Source organism: Pleurodeles waltl, chromosome 6 (genome assembly GCF_031143425.1).
Source record: "Pleurodeles waltl isolate 20211129_DDA chromosome 6, aPleWal1.hap1.20221129, whole genome shotgun sequence".
In the NCBI taxonomy this organism is placed as follows: domain Eukaryota; kingdom Metazoa; phylum Chordata; class Amphibia; order Caudata; family Salamandridae; genus Pleurodeles; species Pleurodeles waltl.
In genome coordinates, this window is record NC_090445.1 from 119,501,061 (window position 1) to 119,522,067 (window position 21,007).

The following is a 21,007-nucleotide window of genomic DNA, read 5'->3' on the forward strand; positions in this document are numbered from 1 at the left end:
TTTTATAAAATGGGTTGTAAACTCTTTAGGTCTTGGAGCTTTATTCACCTCAAGGCATTTAATCATCAATAATATTGCCTTCCTGGTAATGGGGGGGGATATGAAGTTTTCTGTGTCTTCGAGAGAGATCTGTGGTGGCTGTATACCCTAACCATCCTCCCTCTCTGGGATCAGATTCCTGCGAGTACAGTTATTGGCAAGTTGTGGGAGTCCTCCCGCTCTTTACCCCTTCAATTAATGTCTACTCCTCCTCATCTTGCACTTCACATATATAGTCCTTGTCGCCTGTGCTCATGCAGTTGACCAAAAGTGTTCCCACCCTATTCCCTATTTAGTCAAGCCTACATAGCATGTACTTTGCTTTTCTAATTCCAAAATCTTTGACTCCGTGTGTGAATTATTTTCTGCAGTGTTTAACATGAACAGGGTCAAGACCGGAAACTAATGGATTAAACCCAGATCTGTGACTGGGGGTGAATGTTTGATTTACTCTGCATTCCGTCCATCTGTTGTTTTTGCAAGTGTTTTACATGATAGCATCTTTTTGTAACTCACTTCAAGCTTAAGAAGCTCCTACATCTGGGTTTTTTTTTTTTGCAGATGTGCTGCTTTCTGTATAACGTGTCCCTCTAGGCCTGCTTTTAGTGAATTCCTTAGGGTCACTGCGGAGGCTTCATCAGATTTATTGAACGCCATGTACTCCATTTTAATATGTTCCACAGTTTGGGTATCCTTAAGTATTTAGTTATTGGGTTTCCAGCCTGTTGCTCTGCCACCTCGTGCCCTGTCTAATTTATGCTGTGGTATTGTGACCAGACCATGATCCAATAATGATATTGGACCCTTTTCTGCCTCTGTTATAGCCCCTAATAGTTTGTTGTCTAGAAAAAGGTAATCCATACCACTCACATTTCCATAAGACTAATGACTGTCAGTAATCTTTCTCCTGCATTGGATTTTTTTATAGATTTGCATGCTGTGTCGTTAGACTGAGAATCCCCGGTAATATAATAAATAGCGGTACACTCGTAATTATTTCACTACATTGACACTCAGTGTAACTTTAATTCAACCTATCTACATCATTATAACGATCCAAACTCCAGCCAGTCAGAATCTATCTCACCCATTTGTTCCCTTACTGATGCTTCTAACAGCCAAGATTCTCTACCTCACGTTCAGGTGTGAGGAACCCTGTCTTCTGGCAGCTCAGTAGAGAAAGGAAATGTTATGGCTGAGGCAGCACTTAAAAAGTCTTTATTTAAAACCTGTTAATCGTGTGGAAAAAGATTTATGTGGAAGATCCTCATATAAAATGTTTATACTGCTTGCACCTTAACATAAACAAGCTGATTGCAGTATTTGCAAAACTTTTTCCACAAAGGCTTTAAGGGATCGAGAGAGGCGTTTGGCATTGGCCACTTTGGAGAACGAAATGGAAAAAAGAACATCCGCAAAGCAGGATACAGGAGCCTCTAACTCTGTTGTTAAAGAGGCAGACAGCTGGTCAAAAGCACTCTGATAAAGGACAAAAGAAACATAAAGAATGGTGATCCGGCAAGAGAGATACCTTGTAAAAAGCTAGGCTAAGAAATGTGATTACAAAAAGTAGACAAAGCAAAAAGTGGCAACGAGCAAAGATCACATGTCACCAGAGAGAACACGGACTATGATTGCTACCAGTTTTAAGGTGAAATTGATGGTGTAAGGGACCAGGGTAGGCTGCCCACCCATTACAGAAATGTTGACGGGGGTACTACCTTCGGGAGAAACACCTTTGATGAGAGACATTGTTGACAGGTGAGAAGCAGTTAACAAAGTATTTACTATCGGCGAGGGGGGTGACATGGAAGAGAGAGGTACCATCACTGAAGGAAGTACAGTCGAGGCGCTTGCTGTCGACACGAGAAAGGCTGTCACTGATAGGAGTTCCGTTGATGAGGAGCTTGCCATCAATGGTGAATTTATCGTCGGCGATAAAATTACCGTCCATGAGCAAGAAATAGACATTGATGACACCCACACCTTCTAAGAGTTGAAGGAGTTCGATTCCAAATGATGTTGGGCGATTTCATTCTCTGATAAAGGAAGCATCAGAATGTTTGTCTACCAGCCTCTGTATAAAAAAAACAAAAAAACTTGTACACGTTTATGGGTATAACACACAGGGGCACAAATCAGTTCGAACATTTATAGGCAGAGGTTTGTCATTGATGCAAAATCCGTTAGGTGTATCAATAAATTTTACCAGAATTGAAGAGAAATACAAGGCAACGGATGACGCAGCAGGATGTATTTTAAATGAAGTACGTACAGATTCTGTCATACCAGCAGCTGCACAACAGAGATGAAGAAATCCATCATCTCCCTACACCGCACCTACATATAAGGAAGGCGTGGAGTGTGTTTCAGTGCAGACAAGAGTAAATGTGCTAGCTGAGGATGTGCTAAAAATTGCTAATTCATCTGCAAACGTAGGTCAATATGACAGTCAATTGTGGAGCAATGTAGTTCCATTCGTAGAAAATTTGCCAGAGGAAGATGAAAAGAAAGCGAAGGCAATATTAAGAGATGGTGTACAAGCATTAGCTTCATTGATAGATGTGTAAATGGATCCTTCAACTTGCGCATTTAGGCAGGTTGGAAATATGATAGCCATATGGAGATATGGCTGGTTGTAGAGCACATCTTTTAGACCGGAGGTCCAGGCATGTGTGATGGACATGCCAAATGATGGGAGTAATGTTTTCAGAAGAAAAGTAGATAAGGCCGTTCAGGCAATTAAAGCAGACGTGGACACATTCACTGGTTATGCTACAGAGCAGGCAGTCATACCGAGGATTCAAAGGACAATACTTTCAGCGAGGCTGAGGACGGCAAGGGTTGTTTTTCTGACCCTACAGACAAAATACATCATATGGCTAGTATGGATCGAATGGGCAGCAGACAAGGCAAAGGCAGAGAGGACAAGACTACAGACAGTCAAGGAAGAGTCAGGAAAGGGAGTCAGCCCCTAAGGTTTGAGGGCAGAGGAGGAAGATCCTGACTTCCTGGAGACGAGTGCCTCTGATATTCAGCTGCCAGTCAGAGGAAGGTTGCAGTTTTACTTCAAAAGTCGGCAGCGTGTATCAGACAAATGGTTATTGGATATTGTCGAGCATGTTCATGTTCTGGAGTTTGTAAAGGAACCACCACCAATCCCACCAAAGAAAGAAAAGCACACACATTTGAGAGTTGAGTACAGAAATAGCCGAAGTATTGAACAAGAAAGCATTTGAAAGGTGCAGTTTAAGGAAGTATGAAATATTTTATTCAAGATTCTTTCTTTTTTTTAAAAAAATCTGGAGAATGGCGCCCTGTACTATATTTAAGGGCACTGAACACCTTTTATAAAACCGAGTTTCTCCATGGTCGCATTGCAGGAAATTCTTCTGTTTATAAAAGCAAAAAGTGAGCTTTTCAAAGTTCAGTAGACTTGGAGGATGTATATTTCACTATATCCATTCACAAGAAATAAGGAAATATCTGTTTTATGATGGCCGGTCAACACTATCAGTTCAAAGCACTGTCTCTTAGCCTGAGGTCAGCTCTTTGATTTTCACCTAAAGTATGGGCCCAGTCTGAGCGTTTGGGAGGAGAAAGAGGGTTATCCAGTATTGGATCTTTTATAGATGCACTTGCTTGAATCTTTCCCTGTGGTCAAAGTGGGAGACTCACAGTACCTTAGAAACAAGTATGTAAAAAACACAATAGGCTATAATGGCAGTATCCCCTCAGTTTATAGCTCAATATTTGGGAGAGCTTCCTGAGAACATCAGAGGGGAGGCAAAGAAAGTAGTGATGGAGGGCCAACGTTCTTCCGCAGAGATTATAGACTGTACATTTGACATTGACTCCACCTTACATTTGACATTGACTCCACCGGCTTCAGGTAGCTGGCTGGGAGAGGGAGTTCTGTGCTGTCAGGGGTGGTTTAAGGTCACTAATTTCAGGCCCGAAGTGTAAACAAAAATACTGAACTTAACATATGACGGGGAGGCTTTATTTGATAAGCATGTTGACTAAGCCCTCCAAACTATCAAATCTGATACAGATACTGTTAGATTGCTAGGCACACTGCAGTCCAGGAAAGTGTCTTTTCATGGCATCCGAGGAAGAGGTCAACCCTCATTTCATGGAGGATATCAACAGTATCGATATCCAGCATACACCTCTAGTGCCTAGCAAATTTGGCCTCAATACCGTCAGAGACAACCACCTTCTGCTGTATACAATCGACCTCCTCCCAGAGGAAAGCCCGGAAGGCAAGACAAGAACGCCTCCCGCAGGCAGTGAGTGCAATGACTGCATCCAAAAGCCGGCTACCACTCAGGGAGAGTTACCGACCACCTACATCATTGGAGGGAGGCAGATAACCACAGACCAATGGGACCTCGACATATTACAATTTGGGTACCTTCTGGAATCTTTGCAAACACCACCAAGTGCAAAAACATCTTAATTTTCTCAAATTGGAAGTAGAGACCATTCTGCAAAAAGGGGCGATATAAGGAGTTTCTTCTTAATCTGAAATAAGTCACAATAGTGGAGACCAATTCTAGACTTAAGGGAACTCAACAAACACCTCAAGAAGGAATCATTTTGCAAGATCACATTGCGAGAAATATTAGAGCTCCTCAGCAAGGGAGATTACATGGCCTCTCTAGACCTCAAAGACTCCTACTTTCACTTATCCATCCATCCGAGGCACAGGAAATTCCTAAGGTTCACAGTAGCCGGCAAGCATTTTTAATTCATGGTTTTACCTTTTGGTCTCAAGTCTGCTCCCCGCGTCTTTACCAAATGCTGAGCACCAGTTGCTGACTACCTCAGGCAACAAAGGCATCAAGTCTTCTCCTACCTCCATGACTGGTTAGTGAAAACTCCCACCAAGCAGGGAGCAAAGGCGTCCCATCACAGCTACCTTACGCCTCTTCAAAGAGTTTAGCCAAGGCCTCCCCGCTGGTCATTACAACGGATGCATCCCTGAAGAGGATGGGGAGCTTTCCTACAGGACCTCCAGGTCAGCGTCAAGTGGCCTCCTTCACATCAGGGCCTTGACATCAATCTTCTGGAGTTAAGGGCAGTATACCTGGCACTACAAGCCTGCGTTCCCAGAATTTAAGGATCTTCGGTGCTTGTCAGAACAGACACACAACCACAATGCACTACATAAACAAGCAGGGAAGAACTCGATCTCGCCAGCTGTCTCAAGAGGCCAGTTAATTTGGACCTTGTGTATTCATGTGCCAAGGTACCAGAATGCAATATCAGACATCTTGAGCAGGCTGAGAACAACTTCTCACGAGTGGGAATTTGACTAGAGGACACTGGACCACATATTTCTCCAGTGAGGCAAACTAAACTGGATCTCTATGCGACCTTCCAGAATGCCAAATTCCAGTTCTTCGCAAGTTGGCATCCCCACGGAGGTCAAGTACTTATCATGATGAAAGCGGAACCCTGTCTGATATTACTTGTGGCCCCTGCGCGGCCATGAGAGCATTGGTACACAGAGCTTCTCCTGCTTTCAGTATGTCCTCCCATCAGACTCATCCCAATCCCATTTTTGCTGACTATGAACCTTGGCCAAGTGCGTCATACGGATCCCAGCTCCCTCAGCTTATCAGCCTCGATCCTGAGTTCCAAGAATTTGGTCACTTAAACATTTCTAAAGTTTGCAGGGATATTCTTGTCAAGGCGTGGGTGGACAGTACAAATAAGACATGCCGCCTTAAGTGGAAAAGATTCTGTCTATGGTGTAGAACTGCTAAAGTACATCCCATCTCCTCATCTCCAAAAGAGATCTCGCCCTATCTTTTGCAGTTGGCACAGTCCGGATTGGCGCATGCTTCCATTAAGGTACATCCTGCGGCCATTTCCCGTTTCAGATCATCGAATAAACCATCTTTCTGGTTTGCGAGGATTATTAAACAGTTTCTCAAGGGGTTATTCAGAGCATTTCACCGAATCAGAACCTCTCTTCCGACATGGCAGCTTAACAGAGTGTTGGAAAAGTTGATAAAAGACCTGTTTGAGCCTATTCATAAAGCAGATATAAACTACCTTTCATGGAAGGTGGCTCTCCTCATCGCACTTACGTCTGCACATAGGGTCTGCAAGATTCAAGCTTTTACCATCCAGCAACCATTCCTCCAATTTATAGAAGACAGAGTCATATTACGTACTAATCCAAAATGTATTCCTAAAGTCCCCTCGGACTTTCATCTTAATGAACCTGTAATCCTTAAACCATTCTTCCCAAACCCTCAAACTGCAGCTGAGCAAGCCCTCCGCTCTCTAGATCTCAAAAGGTGCATCAAGTTATACTTGAACAGGACTAAATCATTCCGTAAAACATAATCCCTACAAGGTCTGTGTCTTTGGATGCAAAAGGGTAAACTTCTCGTCACTAACCTAAACACCAGACAATCAGGGGTCGAGTATTTGTACCGCTCCAAACATCTCAGGAAGTAGTGTAAGCCTCATTCACTCTCATAATGAAGAGTGCAGACTTGTTCGCGCTCTTGGGCCTCCCCCACACCCCCCAACACTCCCCTGCAAAAAGGTCTTCATTACATTTCATGTGTAAGAAGGCCAAGCTGGACTCATCCTAGTCTTGCCACTCTCCCCTCTCTGAGAAGTTCCAAGGACGTCCAAGATGCCCCATGGTCCTGTGCTCAGTCCTCGACCAAGGAGTAGATTCCGCAGCTGATCTCGAAGTAACAGATTGAGGCTTTCAAAGAAGATATGTTGCAAATCTTTGGCACCTTGCTGGCTACCTGTGATGCGCCTTCTGGCCCCATGGGTCTATGGGGCCTGTTGGGTTACGACCTATAAATCTGCCCGCATCTAACGCCATGATCCACACCAGTTCCTGCCACATCGACGCTGCTCCCGATGCCGGTGGAGGACACCACCACCATTATTGTAGTGTCCAACTCTGAACTGAATCAGTCTTGACCTCAGTGCGACCAGGCCCAGTTCATTCTGATTTATATAAATCCACACATTTACCTAAAAGCTTTTCTAACAACTTTTTTTATCGGACTCCAACCAGTGTCAGTCAGATTTGTTTTTGGGGGGGGGGATGAGACTTGATGAAGATTTGAAATCACCCCACAGTGCGGGTATTTTTTTTATTTATTACTTTCAGAGGTCAGTGAATTGAACATTTCCTCTGACACAGGGTTGGGTTGTTGCCTTAGCCCTTCAATGGAAGGGAAAACCTAATTTGCTGTAGTTACCAAACGAGCAGCTGGAGTCCTGGACTTACAGCTGCCATCTGGTGATATGAAAACCAAAGTTTTCACTGAAGTTTTGCAGCTTGGACTGACCTCGTTCAATCCCTTGCTGCCAATCAGCAAATCCCTTACAAACACACTCCGGGGCATCAGGGCAAACCATTGTTCCTGCTCACCCTTAAATAGAGGCATGCACAGATCTGCTCAGAGGTGACCCTTCATACCCTTTTCCCGAGTGCCTGGTAAATCAGGCTTTGGATAGCAGGATTTAATCCCAACTCTTTTCTATGAATGATTGTGTGTATGTGGGTATGTGCGCACATCTGTCTTGTGTTTTTTTTTTTTTTTTTTTTTTTTTTAAACAAAGTAATTTTGACAGTCTATAAAAAGGTTATATTGTTCACTTTTCACCTATTTTCCATTAAAAAAGAAATCAGTGTAATGTAGAAAATATAATAGTGGCAAGGAATCTTTCACTTAACGTTTTTAAAGAAAGGTAAGTGAGAAAAAAGGGATAATTAAGTCTTAACATGTTGCAGCTGTAAAAAGTTGGGAAAAGTGATGGTTCTCATTTAAATACTAGAATATGGGGCATGGCCAATATAGTATATGAGAAAGGCACCCAACCTGCTCTCCACTATGGCAGTTAAAATAAAGCAAGGTTCGATGGCATCTGTCGCTGTAGATACGCATGTTCTGCAATAGCTCGCCATCTGGTGTTGTGCCGGAGTGTTACAAGTTGTTTTTCTTCGAAGAAGTCTTTCGAGTCACGGGACCGAGTGACTCCTCCTTTTGTCTCCATTGCGCATGGGCGTCGACTCCATCTTCGATTGTTTTTTTTCCGCCATCGGGTTCGGACGTGTTCCTGTCGCTCCGAGTTTCGGAACGGAAAATTAGCTAATTTCGGAAGATTTTCGTCGGTATTGTTGCGTTCGGGATCGGCGTACTTTGATTCCACACCGCATCGAAGATCGAAGAGCTCCGGTGCCCTTCGGGGTAGTTTTTCGATCCTCCGTCGGGGCCTGGTCGGCCCGACCGCGTGCTGAAGAACGCCGATGGAACGGACCACGTTCCGTTTCTGCCCCAAATGCCACAATAAGTTCCCTTACACAGACCAACACTTGGTCTGCAACCTGTGCCTGTCACCTGAGCCACAGCGAAGACACCTGCGAGGCCTGTCGTGCGTTCCGGTCCCGAAAAACACTCCAAGACCGTCGAGCCAGAAGACTTCAGATGGCGTCCGCACCGACAGCCCAACGGGAGTTCGAGGAACAGGAAGAAGAAGGTACCTTCTCGATCCAAGACTCAGACTCCGAAGGATTCGACGATACACAAACCGTGAGTAAGACGTCGAAATCCACTCAGAAGAACATTTACAAGGCCCAGGGGACGCCACTGCCACCAGGCCATGGCTCCACCCATAAATTCGGTGACCGCCCGTCGGCACCGAAAAAGGCCCAAACAGTGCCGAGATCGTCCGACTCCGGTCGAGACACCGGCACGCAGCCATCTCGGGACCGAGAAAGTGCTGGAGACAAGCCTCGACACCGAGATGCCGGTGCCGACACGGCTCGACGCCGAGACAGCGGCACCGAAACAGATCGACGCCGAGAGGTTTCGGCCCCGAAAAAGAAAAGAGTCACCTCGGAGCCGAAAAAACACGCAGACAGGGTTTCGATGCCGAAACAAACTGCAAGCGACCCAGCTTCAGGCTCTTATACAGAAGAGCACTCGCTAACCTCCCAAATGCAGAAGCATAGGTTTGAGGAAGAGCTGCAAGCAACTGATGTGGACCATACGCAAAAGCGTATCTTCATACAGCAGGGGACAGGAAAAATAAGCACCCTTCCCCCCATTAGGAGAAAGAGAAGGTTGGAGTTCCAGACGGAACAGACACCACAACCAAAAGTGGTGAAAAGAGTTACCCCACCACCCTCTCCTCCGCCTGTGATTAACGTCTCACCAGCACAAACTCCATCACACTCCCCAGCTCACACCACCATGAGCCAGGGTGACCAAGATCAGGACGCATGGGACCTATACGACGCCCCAGTGTCAGATAACAGTCCGGAGGCATACCCTACAAAGCCATCTCCACCAGAAGACAGCACCGCGTATTCTCAAGTGGTGGCTAGAGCAGCACAATTTCACAACGTAAGCCTCCACTCAGAACAGGTCGAGGATGATTTCTTATTCAACACCCTCTCCTCCACCCACAGCTCCTACCAAAGCCTGCCTATGCTCCCTGGTATGCTCCGGCACGCAAAAGACATCTTTAAGGAGCCGGTCAAAAGTAGGGCAATCACACCAAGGGTGGAAAAAAAGTATAAGGCGCCTCCTACAGACCCGGCTTTCATCACTACACAGCTGCCACCAGACTCTGTCGTTGTAGGAGCAGCTAGGAAAAGGGCCAACTCTCACACATCTGGAGATGCACCACCCCCAGATAAAGAAAGCCGCAAGTTCGATGCAGCTGGTAAAAGAGTCGCAGCACAAGCTGCAAACCAGTGGCGCATCGCGAACTCCCAGGCACTACTTGCGCGCTATGACAGAGCCCACTGGGACGAGATGCAACATCTCATTGAACATCTGCCCAAGGACTTACAAAATAGGGCAAAACAAGTGGTTGAGGAGGGACAGACCATTTCCAACAACCAGATCCGCTCCTCCATGGACGCTGCAGATACAGCTGCACGGACAATTAATACATCTGTAACTATCAGAAGGCATGCATGGCTCCGAACGTCTGGATTTAAACCAGAGATTCAACAAGCAGTTCTCAATATGCCTTTTAATGAAAAAGAACTGTTCGGTCCAGAAGTGGACACAGCGATTGAGAAACTCAAAAAAGATACGGACACTGCCAAAGCCATGGGCGCACTCTACTCCCCGCAGAGCAGAGGGAATTACAGCACATTCCGTAAAACGCCCTTTCGAGGGGGGTTTCGAGGTCAAAGCACACAAGCCAGCACCTCACAAGCCACACCGTCCAGTTACCAGGGACAGTATAGAGGAGGTTTTCGGGGACAATATAGAGGAGGGCAATTCCCTAGAAATAGAGGAAGATTTCAAAGCCCCAAAGCCCCTACTACTAAACAGTGACTCACAGGTCACTCACCCCCTCCACACAACACCAGTGGGGGGAAGAATAGGCCATTATTACAAAGCATGGGAGGAAATCACTACAGACACTTGGGTTCTAGCAATTATCCAACATGGTTATTGCATAGAATTTCTACAATTCCCTCCAAACATACCACCAAAAGCACAGAATTTAACAACACACCATTCCAATCTCCTGGAGATAGAAGTGCAGGCACTATTGCAAAAGAATGCAATCGAATTAGTGCCAAACACACAAATAAACACAGGAGTTTACTCACTGTACTTTCTGATACCAAAGAAGGACAAAACACTGAGACCAATCCTAGACCTCAGAGTAGTGAACACTTTCATCAAATCAGACCACTTCCACATGGTCACACTACAAGAAGTATTGCCATTGCTAAAACTACACGACTACATGGCAACTTTAGACCTCAAGGATGCTTATTTCCATATACCAATACACCCATCGCACAGGAAATACCTAAGGTTTGTATTCAAAGGAATACATTACCAATTCAAGGTACTGCCTTTCGGATTAACAACCGCACCAAGAGTCTTTACCAAATGTCTAGCGGTAGTCGCTGCACACATAAGAAGGCAGCAAATACATGTGTTCCCATATTTGGACGACTGGCTAATCAAGGCCCATTCGTTCAAACAGTGCTCAAATCACACAAATCAGATCATACAAACCCTCTTCAAACTAGGGTTCACCGTCAATTTCACAAAATCCAAAATTCTGCCACGCAAGGTACAACAATACCTGGGAGCCATAATAAACACATCAAAAGGAGTAGCCACTCCAAGTCCACAAAGAATTCAAAATTTCAACACCATCATACAACGCATGTATCCAACACAAAAGATACAGGCAAAGATGGTATTACAACTCCTAGGCATGATGTCATCATGCATAGCCATTGTCCCAAACGCAAGACTGCACATGAGGCCCTTACAACAATGCCTAGCATCACAGTGGTCTCAAGCACAGGGTCACCTTTTAGATCTGGTGTTAATAGACCGCCAAACTTACCTCTCACTTCTGTGGTGGAACAACATAAATTTAAACAAGGGGCGGCCTTTCCAAGACCCAGTGCCACAATACGTAATAACAACAGATGCTTCCATGACAGGGTGGGGAGCACACCTCGATCAACACAGCATACAAGGACAATGGAACGTACATCAAACAAAACTGCATATCAATCACCTAGAACTTCTAGCAGTTTTTCAAGCACTAAAGGCTTTCCAACCAATAATAGTTCACAAATACATTCTCGTCAAAACAGACAACATGACAACAATGTATTATCTAAACAAGCAGGGGGGGACGCACTCCACGCAGTTAAGCCTGCTAGCACAAAAAATTTGGCATTGGGCAATTCACAACCAAATTCGCCTAATTGCACAGTTTATACCAGGGATACAAAATCAACTCGCAGACAATCTCTCTCGAGATCACCAACAGGTCCACGAATGGGAAATTCACCCCCAAATTCTGAACACTTATTTCAAACTCTGGGGAACACCTCAGATAGACTTGTTTGCGACAAGGGAGAACGCAAAATGCCAAAACTTCGCATCCAGATACCCACACAAACAATCCCAAGGCAATGCCCTATGGATGAACTGGTCAGGGATATTTGCTTACGCTTTTCCTCCTCTCCCTCTCCTTCCTTACCTGGTAAACAAACTCAGTCAAAGCAAACTCAAACTCATATTGATAGCACCAACTTGGGCAAGGCAACCCTGGTACACAACGCTACTAGACCTATCAGTGGTACCCTGCATCAAATTGCCCAACAGGCCAGATCTGTTGACACAGCACAACCAAAAGATCAGACACCCAGATCCAGCATCGCTGAATCTAGCAATCTGGCTCCTGAAATCCTAGAATTCGGGCACTTACAACTTACCCAAGAATGTATGGAAGTCATAAAACAAGCAAGAAGGCCATCCACCAGGCACTGCTATGCAAGTAAATGGAAGAGGTTTGTTTGCTACTGCCATATTAATCAAATACAACCATTACACACAACTCCAGAACATGTAGTGGGTTACTTGCTTCACTTACAAAAATCTAACCTAGCTTTCTCTTCCATTAAGATTCACCTTGCAGCAATATCTGCATACCTGCAGACTACCTATTCAACTTCCCTATATAAAATACCAGTCATTAAAGCATTCATGGAGGGCCTTAGGAGAATTATACCACCAAGAACACTACCTGTTCCTTCATGGAACCTAAATGTTGTCCTAACTAGACTTATGGGTCCACCTTTTGAACCCATGCACTCCTGCGACATACAGTTCCTAACCTGGAAGGTGGCATTTCTCATCGCCATTACTTCCCTGAGAAGAGTAAGCGAGATTCAGGCGTTTACTATACAGGAACCTTTTATACAACTACACAAAAATAAAGTCGTCCTAAGGACCAATCCTAAATTTTTGCCAAAGGTTATTTCACCGTTCCATCTAAATCAAACAGTGGAACTTCCAGTGTTCTTTCCACAGCCAGATACCGTAGCTGAAAGGGCACTACATACATTAGATGTCAAAAGAGCATTGATGTATTACATTGACAGAACAAAAAACATCAGAAAGACTAAACAACTCTTTATTGCATTTCAAAAACCTCATGCAGGAAACCCAATTTCAAAACAAGGTATAGCCAGATGGATAGTTAAATGCATCCAAATCTGCTACCTTAAAGCTAAACGACAGCTGCCCATTACACCAAGGGCACACTCAACCAGAAAGAAAGGTGCTACCATGGCCTTTCTAGGAAACATCCCAATGCAAGAAATATGTAAGGCAGCCACATGGTCTACGCCTCACACATTCACCAAGCACTACTGTGTAGACGTGTTATCCGCACAACAAGCCACAGTAGGTCAAGCCGTATTAAGGACATTATTTCAGACTACTTCCACTCCTACAGGCTGATCCACCGCTTTTGGGGAAATAACTGCTTACTAGTCTATGTAGAACATGCGTATCTACAGCGACAGATGCCATCGAACTGAAAATGTCACTTACCCAGTGTACATCTGTTCGTGGCATCAGTCGCAGTAGATTCGCATGTGCCCACCCGCCTCCCCGGAAGCCTGTAGCAGTTTGGAAGTTACCTTCAATTATTTATATATGTATCATCTCAACCTTAAATAGGTGCATACTTAGTCACTCCATTGCATGGGCACTATTACTACAATTCAACTCCTACCTCACCCTCTGCGGGGAAAAACAATCGAAGATGGAGTCGACGCCCATGCGCAATGGAGACAAAAGGAGGAGTCACTCGGTCCCGTGATTCGAAAGACTTCTTCGAAGAAAAACAACTTGTAACACTCCGGCCCAACACCAGATGGCGAGCTATTGCAGAACATGCGAATCTACTGCGACTGATGCCACGAACAGATGTACACTGGGTAAGTGACATTTTCATTATTGAAGACCTCTTATGGAGACGCCTCCTAGTGTGAAACCACCGAAATCTGACTGAGAGACCTGAACACGAATGGACCTGCTAGGGGAAGACTTTGGAGGCGGGATTGGCTCTCTGTGACGTCAAGTGCATGCCACAGCTTACCAGCCAGTTTGGGAGCTGCTCACCACAATGGTGAGTTTAGACTGGTGAACTGGGAGAGGTTTGACAGTCAAGGCTCAAGAAAAGTGCCCAGAGAGGTTTCTGTGCAACATGCTGAGGAAGAAGTGATCCAAAGGCGGCTTGGTTGACAGTAAAACCAGACTCCAAAAGATGATCCTGGAAGACCACTAGTAAGTAAAAAGGTCAACAGGCACCAGAGGCCCATGAAGGTGAGGTGCTCAGAGGAAGCCTCATTGACCACACCCAGAGATGATACCTCAGCCCTAGGTTAGCAGGTATAAAGCCCACCACAACAACATTCAGACACACCCCTAGTCTAAACAGGGAATTAATCAAATACTTAATGAACCACCTTCCTGCTAATCATATCAGAGGTGTGGAGATTTACCATTCAGCAGAGACAATAATTCCAAACCAGGGTGGGGGAGGGAAGGCCTAGATAATCTCACCAAGCTTCGCTGGACGGAAGGCAGTCTTGGTGATCAGGGCAGACAGGCATATTAGGTGACAATCGCATTGTTTGTCCATGCTGCCATAGAAAAGCTGGACTGGGGACCCCTTACTTGCAATGAGTAGGTAACCCATTACAAACAAGAAACCAACAATTGTTGAGATCATTGAAGTGCTTGGGAATAAACTTAGAGACCATGCTATAACACTGTTGTGTTGGCTCTCATTATACCATTGAGACTGCTGAATTTGGGCGGCAGCACCACCGGATTGTGAGGAACTGAGTCCAGTTCCAGACAATGTGACAACTGTCGGCCTAACCCTTCCCGCTATCCTAGCAGTACCTCACCAGTACCCAAACGTATAGGTGATTTGTAGCAGCCGTGCGGATGACATTCTGATTTCTCAGGGAAATTCATGGTAGAAGAGATCTTACCCTTTTCTCCCAGTTACATTCGTCTCACACATGCAAACACAAATAGAAGCAGGAATTGGTTCAATAAATTTTATTGAATCAGCTGCATTCTAGATAAAAAGGCATGCTCTGCAATAGTAAGGATAATGAAACATGATAATAGCGGAGTGGTGACAAAAAGTGAAGCATAAGAAAAGTCCCACCATAGTGTCACAATGCTAGGTTTTAAAACTCCTACCTATACCACTAAAGTTCTTTAATAGAGCACAGCAGTGTTAGCCCTATCCACCCTTCAGGACCCCTGGGAAGACACCATCCTGCATACATGAATATGGTAGTAGCGAAGAGGGCTGATGGTCTACGAAGAGTCTAATCCCATGAAGGCAGAAAAGAGGTCTGTTCTCAGCAGACAGCTGCCATGAAACAAACAGCAGGCAATGGCAACTTCTGGCTGGAATTTCCCTCTGACATATAGGGGGCAGAGAGGTTTTTCTAATAATAAAACATCTGGTGTTCTAAGAAAGTTGCCCTTTGGTTAAAAAGACGTATGTTTCCATGAAATGACGTGCAACATGATGTTCTACTTTGTACCAACAACATTTTCGTGTACAGCCTTGAGCAAAGCACAGAGCGAAAAAGTTGTGCTAAAAAATGCAGACAATTTCTAAGCAGAGCAGATAACAGATAAAAGAATGAAAACATCACCACAAAATGGTGCTTCTGCTACAATAATTAAATTAATTGTTTTCTAGGCTAAAAGGCACAAGCTGCAGGCCTATGGCTAAAATAACGTGCCCATGCTGCTAAAATAACCTCACGGCAACACTGTGCAAAGAGCAGCAACACAAATATGTGCCTGAAACACAACACAGCAAATTAGGTCAGATGGCATCAGCAAGAGTGAAAGCTCAGTGGTGAAAGACCTATTGCGAAACAAAAAGAATATAGTCCCTGAAAAAGTGTCACAAAGTGACAAAGCATCAACTGAACCTCCCAGAACCAAGATTGTCATTGGTAAGACAGAATATGAGAGCCATATAATTAGGCAATGCTTAATGTGGACCTGTTATTTTCTAGTTCTGAAAAAAAGCAGAAGCCTTTGCACTATCTTAGATCTCTGACCTCTCAATTTCTTCCTGTGGAAGGACAAGTTCTAGAAGCTTATTCTGGCCCATGTTCTGGCTGCCTTAGATCCAGAAGCCAGGATGGCTTTGGGCCTACAGGACACCTGCTTTCAAGTTCCTATACTGCAGGCCCACATGTACTACTTGGTGTTCAAGGTGAGCTAGGAGCATATTCAGTTTGCTGTACTCCCCTTAGGCCTTACCCAGTGCCCCTCTGGTGTTAACAAAGGTGATGAAAGCGATTGCAGTGTACTGTCTTCCCCCCCCCCCATACCTCAACGACTGCCTATTGAAGGCTGGCTTACCACAGTCAGTTGTGGACCCATTCCAGATGACAGCGAACCTTCTGACATAGTTGATGTTCAATCTTGACTTGCCAAACTCACACCTTTCTCCAAACTCCATCCTAGAGACTTTCATCTGAGACATTCTGAAGTTATCAGGCCTTCCCTCCAGTGCAGGACATTCGGGCTATGATTCTGATATTTCAGCCTCTGACCTGGGTCTCAGGGAGGCGACTTTGAGGCTTCTTGTTCTATTAGTCTCCTGCATCGTGCTCATCAACAAAGCCAGCCCATATGCAGGCTCTTCAGTGGGATTTGAAGTCGCAGTGGGCCTGGCACAAAGAGAAACTGTCATTCTGTCCTTCTGAGGAAACTGCAAAAGATCTGCAGTAGTGGTTGCTCTAGTGCAGTTGGACCAGCAGCAGACCCCCTTCCCCTATCCCATCTATAGATCACGTTGGTGACAGATGCATCTTTGTTGGGTTGGGGAAGTCAACTCAGATAGGTGGTGATAAGCGGACTCCTGTTTCTGGCAGGGATCCTTCTCCACCTGTTCAAGTTGTGGGCCTTTCAATTTGTGTTGAAAGCCTTCCTGCCGTCCGTCAAGGGGAAGGTGGTTCAGGTCCTCCTAAACCTCACCACACCTGTGTGGTATTGTAACAAACAGGGCTGAGTGCTTTCTTGGGCTCTGTGTCAGAAGGGCCTGTGCATCTTGATTTGGCTGAATCATCAGGACATTTCCCTGATCATGCACCACCTGGTGTGGTCTTTAAACACCATGGCAGATTAACTCAGCTGGCTGCATCTAGAGGATCACGAATAGCAGTTACACACATTTGTGGTGCAGGGCGTCTTGCAGATTTGGGAAGAACCCTGGCTCAATCTCTTCACCACCACAAGAACACACAATGTAAACACTATTGCTTCCTGAAGTTCTCAAGAAGGCTCACCTTCTGAGACATTCACCTAGAGTAGAGCACAGGACTCTGGTATGCCTTCCTGCTGCTAGATCTCCTATCCAGATAGGGATAGGAAGAAGATAAGGGATGACCGGGCCCAAGTCTTCCTTATGCCTGGAGATCTTGGTACTCTAAACTTCTGAGCATGAGTATTTGTCCTCCGATGAGACTGCTGTTTTGGGAGGATCTTCTGTCACAGCAGCATAAGATCTTGCATTTGGGCCTGTTCAGTCCACACCTCCATGTGTGAAGTCTGAATGGCAGCAACACAATCTCCCTCCTGGAGCAGTGGATGTCACTTTGTACCCAGGTGCCCTTCAACAAAGCCGGTTTATGCAGGAAGCTGGGATAAGTTTGTGGCTTGCCGTGTCACCAGTGATACTGACCCATTGTAGGCCAAACTGTCAAATGTATAGTTAATTGTTTTGTCTTTGGCCCAACAAGTGCTAAAAAGCGGTGCTGGTTCAGGGTATTTGGAGCCCTTCCAGCCTTTTTGCTTTTTCTGAATCAGCCGCCAAGGTTCAAATCACCTTTTGTGATCTGATTTCTTTAAGCACTAATTCATATATTTACTCCTATTTTCTTCCTGATGGCATAGTGGGATCTTAATTATTCCTTATTTTTCTTATGTACACCCCTTTTGAGCTGATGCACAGCTGTCCTCTGCAGTTCTTGACTCTGAAGACTGTTCCTTGATAACTACAGTTCATCACAAGTGAACTTCAAGCTCTATCAGTCCAAATGCCCTACACCACCTTCTTTATTGACAAACTGGTGCTGAGGACTAGAGCTACCTTCTACCAGAGACTGACTCCTCCCTTTCACATCGAACAGTTCATCACAATCCCAACTTTATTTGCTCCACCTTACCCCTCAAAGGAGGAGGAGAAAGTCCTCCATATTTTTGCTGCACAACCTCCAGAAGTACTCTGGGACCCATTCCACTAGGGCTAAGGCTGGTACCACTGCTTTGGCATGCAGAGTGCCAGTCCTTGTTATTTGTCGGACTGTAATGTGGGCATCAGTGTACATGTTCACGAAGCACTACTGTCTTGACATCCAGTTCTGACACTTAAGCCATTAGGTCCTGCAGAGTTTTTGGTTTGAGCTACTAACCTCCGATTCCTCACCACTTTCTCACCTCACTGAATGAACTGTGGAATGGTCTCGTGTTCATCCAAGAAGGTCCCAAACTAAAGATCTGCATACTGGCACACATCATTGGCTTTGGGCTCTGCATCCGATAGAGCAGATTGGAGGTTTGGGGGGGAGGGGGGGGGGAGGGGGGGGGTCACGTTGGAACCGCATGTAGCCAGCAACTTCCCTGAGCATGGGAATTATGCTGAAAAATCATCCAGATCCATTCTGTCGTCTTGGGATATTGGAAAGATGAGAAACCAGTGGTTAGGTAGTTTCTGCCAGAATTAGTGTTAACTAAGTTACTTTTGAAAAGAGTGTTACTTTACATTTTTTTTCCTCACTCACAGCTCAGCTCAAGCGCTCGCTACTCATACCCAGAATCCACACTTCTCTCTGCATCACCAACCATCCTATCCAGGTTTTTTTTCTTTTTTTTTTTTCGTCCAATGATATGGTGTAGGAAGATTACCCCTCACATCTTTTTTTGGCCTTCCATTCTTTTTAGCTGTCTTCGATTTTGCAAAGGGTTGCCTTCTAGTCAGTTTTTTTTTTTTTTTTAATTGTAAGCACTACTATCAAAAAAGCCTTTCACTTTCAACTTAAAATACTGCCTAATGTGCGGTGACTTTTCATAGGCAGTTGATCATCGAAAAACCTGTGTCCGGCTTGTGGAATTTCCTTCTGGTGTGCTTCTCTATTCAGTACCAGAATGTTATCAGGGACCTCGAAGATGATTATAGTTCAGGATGTTAGTAAATATGGTTATGTGATCAGGCTTTGTAGTGGGACATCATTCTTTAAAGTTTCTGCTCAACTCTTGATCTCCCATGGGAGGGTAGGGAGGAGACAATGGAGGAGAGGTATAGACTTGCATGGACGACAAATAATTAATATGCACTTGAGAGGGTTATACACTTGCTTTTAACCATGCCCATCTGCCACAATTTGTGTATGGTTACTGTTGTAACATATACATCAATAAAAATGTATTTTAAAAAGTTTCTGCTTAAGAAGCACAACAGTGTACTCCCTTCTTACAAAAGCGTTTCCCTTGTGGAGTTTAGTCGTTGTTTCTATATCTTGTTTCTCTTGGTGTTGCCCTTTTTAACCAAAGACTTAAATGGATTGTTTTTACTGCTAATAGCATATGAGAGATGATTTTGCCTTTAAAGGTTTGTAATGAGTGAATATCTTCAGATGAATTGCCAAGTAGTATCACTTCTGGACTGTCCGTCTAGCAGGTGCTTGATATTTTTTCTGTGGTAGTGATTATCTCCTACCAAAATGGTCCCAACTGTGTTCAAGCCCTTAATAGGTCTGTCAGTGTTTCAATTTTCCCACATCCCTTCCAACACATTTATCCACCTGGGTAGGCTAGAACGCCTAACAAGTTTCTCTTTTTGGGTTCATATGTTTAGATCTGATATGTGTTTCATGTAATGTTTCTTGTCTTATAATTCAGAAGGTATTATTCAATAGTGGCAAGATCCCATGTTACTTCCTCTCTGTAACCCAAGGGTTTTGGACTGTGTTGTACTTGAACATTCCTGTCCTATCAGCTCAAATTCCTCCTTCATTGTTAACCTTTTCTTTGCAAAATACATCTTGTAATGTTTTGCGTTCTCATTCCACCCTTTGCTGAAATTGATGTTTATCTTTCTGTGCTGAAAATATTAAGGGGAATGTTGAGGCCTAGCTCAACACCTATGGTTACCCACCCATACCTTCAAGGTGGCACATGATCCTCCTCGAGTTTGCTTAAGGTGGTAACTAACATAAAATCTTTACCTATAAAGATAATTTGTGACATTTCATGCCTAGCTAGCCTTTAATACAGATAACTAATATTCTGCATTGTAGGATCTTCATTGACTGTCATAAATGCAGAATAATTTTCTCCTGCCTGTGCGGACTCTGCAACACCTTTATTGTATAGTAGTGTTCCATGGGTTCCACATTGTAGAATGCCATTAATCCATTAATTTATTGAAAGAGAAATATGTCCGTCAAAGGTGTTGTTTTCTTCCCAAATGCTCATAATGTTAAAATGTGGCAGTTAACTTTCTAAAAATTACATCATCTGTCATTTAAACATTCCTTTTAATATTGTGTGCATGAAACTTAAAATGCATCCCTTATATTAAAAGAAGATAAAAAGAGCCTGTGCCTTTAAGGTACAGAGATGCACTCCTACCCACATTGCCTTGTACAAGCACTTACCTATCAGCCTCAGTTCTTTCTTCCGGTTTGCTTTAGCAGGATCTCTGGACACATCCTCACCCAGACAGCGGCACCTACCAAGGATGGCTACCAGCACAAACACAATTTGAGTAAGCGTTCGATCTGCTGCCACAGCCAAAGAGCAAGAGGAAACACAAGGCAACCAGTCCTCCACCACTGATTCGCCCACCTCCCTTCTTCCACCTACCTGCTGGTTCCCCCTCCCTGTCTCCTCAAGGGTTACTACACCAAGGGTTTTGGGGGCATAGTCCAGGGTATCCAGGGGGCCCCCATCGTCTGTATTTGTTGGATTATCCCTGGGATGATTAATATAGATCCTCAGGGGGACACGGACCCCAACCTTTATCCTGCCCATGCCTCCCCGCCAGATGACACCACCTACTACCACAAGGTCCT

The 21,007-nt window shown here is 44.7% G+C and overlaps 1 protein-coding gene across 2 annotated transcripts in view; it reads left to right on the plus strand.

Moving 5' to 3' along the window:
- The window catches only part of NPEPPS (aminopeptidase puromycin sensitive), a 695,867-nt gene that overhangs the window by 241,635 nt on the left and 433,225 nt on the right, over positions 1-21,007 (plus strand). The window lies entirely within an intron of this gene.